Below are 2870 nucleotides of genomic sequence, written 5' to 3'. Positions count from 1 at the left end.
ATTGTTATTGAGCACAAAATTGCTCAGCCTTTATTAAGAAGCATCTATTACTGCTGAAAACACGGTTTGCACCAATACATTTTACCATCCAATTCTCTTTCGCTGGCACTCCTGCCACAATTACATGCTACAGTGACTTTAAGGACCCTGAAAGGGCAGCCAAGGCGTTCTCAAGACACCTCTGCTTGGTGCTCATTTTGCAAGGTTGTTTCAAAACAAATCATCACCCTGGGCAACTCTGAAGTGAAAGAACAGCGTGGGTGCAGTTGCAACATTTAATTTTTCAATGATCTTCCAATCCAGCTGGAAAACAGCGCATTGAATGCTGTATATGTGATTTATGATTACACAGCCAGAATTTCGGTTAGTCCATATTTGACCCAAAGTTGGGTTGAAACAACCCAGCATTTTTTAGAGTGTATGCTGTGCTAATTAGATGAATAATATGCTGTACAATCAAACTACCATTCATTTTGTGTAGCAGTCCTCTTCAATGCCACATTGTGAAATGAAAACAAACAACCAATCATAAACTGATCTGCACTTACCTTATTAAATAGAAGTGTTACGCTGCCTTGTCGGATTTGGTGAGCTGTATATCTGCAACTGTTCACAGCAACCAAAATGCTTTCTAGAGTATGGAACAGAGGAGATTAGACATTAATAGTGGGATGTTGTGTAACATCTAACCCATTCTGTGTGAAATAGAGGAGGGTAATGGATTTCGGTAACCTGTTAAGCTGTCTTGTCAGATTTGGTGACCCTGTTGTATATCTGCAACTGTTTACATCAGATCAAAATGCTTTCTAGAGTATGAAATAAATGATATTAGACATCACTAGTATAAATTTGGGTTACAACTTACATAATAGCCATTCCTTATGAAATAGAGGGGAGTAACGGATTTGTTACGGATTGCTGGACTTGGTGAGCCTTCTGTATATCTGCATTTGTTCACATCAGATCAAAATGCTTTCTAGTGTATGAAACAGAGGAGATTAGACATTACTAGAGAGAATTTATGTAACATTAAAGTCATTCTGTGAGAAATAGAGGGGAGTAACGGATTTTGGGAATGTGTTATGCTGCATTGTCAGATTTGGTGATCCTGCTGTATTTCTGCAACTGTTCACATGAGACTACAATCCTTTTTTTTAAAGCACAAAAGATAAGTTTAGACATCAACAATTTCATGACATTAGATACATGAATAAAAAAATCACAGAGCAAGCTCTCGGATAGCTCTGTGCACAAGTGCATTCTCATCGTTTCATGACTTCCTGAAATCAGAAAAACTCAAGCACTCTGTTGCTTTCAAACAATAAAAAAACCCTCTTTGCTTCTGCAGACAGAGCCAACGCTCTTGCTAACACAGCAAATGCATCTGGGCATTGTTGAGATGACATCAGCAAGACAAGCTTTGTAGTTTGTATGTGTCTGGCATCATTACCAGCTTGTCAAATATTCTTTATAAACAGAAGCAGCATAACAGAGGTCTTGTGAAGAAGATATGCCTCTGTGGAATATCTCACTGGACAGCTGCCAGTGTCATGTGGCTGTTTTAGCCAAGAAAGGAAATTATCACATCTAACAATGTGATACCACACCTCTCAGAGGTTTTGCAATTGTTATAAAAAGAATAAACCAATAAAATAACAGCCAAACTCCACTACAAACAACAAAAATGAGCAACACAGCAAGCTACAACTGAAAAGACAGGACATAAACACCATTAAGTCAATAGGTCATTAACAATGTCATACATCTTATTGTTATGTACAATAACACATTGCATTAATCAGAAGCTACTAAATAAGCATGACATGTTGCCTCGAGCTGTTCAGACTGATTTGAGGAAATTAAAACCCAATACAAGTTTTTCACAACAGACATATGTGCTGAACAACAAAAATCGAATATGTGACCTCATTTTGTGTAGGTGTCATGGTCAAAGATGACAAAACGAGTTGTGTTGTGTACTGACTGAATGAGTTGACCTCTGCCCTTTACATCAGCTGGGCACAGAGGCCCAAAGCTACGAGTGAATAAATGAGAAATGTGACATGCTAAAATGTACAATAGGACGTCCACTCTTACACAAACAGATACTACAATTGCAAAAACAGCACAAAAAAACGGGTTGAAAACTGGCTGTGGGCAATAACAGTGGAAATGTTTAATAGTCTTTGAGGGACACTACCATTCAAAAGTTTATTGTCGGTACGATTAAAAAAAAACACGTTTTTTAAAATTCATTAAAAAAAAGTCTCATGCTCACCAAGCTTTAACAAATAATACTTATTTGTTAAAAAATACAGTAAAACAGTAATACTGTGAAATATTATTAAAATGTAATTTATTCCTGTGGTGGCAAAGTTGAATTTTCAGCATCCATTACACCAGTCTTCAGTGACTCTGTGCTAAATTGTTTTCAGAATTTTGGGTGAATGGAAAGTTTAAATGAACAGCCTCTTTGAAATACTGTTGAAATCTTCTGCAACATTATAAATGTCTTTACTGTCAATTTGATCAATTTAATGCATCTTTGCTAAATAAATATATTAATTTCTTTTAAAAAAACATATATATATATATATATATATATATATACAACTAGCCCCGGTCTCTCCTGTAATGTGACACTAGCTAAAGAAAGACCTGAAAACGCATTTTGACATTGATTTTACCCAGTATGAAACACACAAAAAATATATTATTACAGATTTAGAACCCCTAAAGGAAACCTCGGGAGAAATCAATTGAGGTGTTATAACTGAGGTGCCCAACCGGGCACAATGGGGTCCATTCTGTCTTCATCACTATATAGATTCTCCTCAAAAGCCTAATATGAAACCAAGGCGTCTTCTCAG

This window comes from Sinocyclocheilus anshuiensis, unplaced genomic scaffold (assembly GCF_001515605.1).
Source record: "Sinocyclocheilus anshuiensis isolate Anshui unplaced genomic scaffold, SAMN03320099.WGS_v1.1 scaffold1318, whole genome shotgun sequence".
Taxonomy (NCBI): Eukaryota; Metazoa; Chordata; class Actinopteri; order Cypriniformes; family Cyprinidae; genus Sinocyclocheilus; species Sinocyclocheilus anshuiensis.
This window is presented reverse-complemented; position numbering follows the sequence as displayed.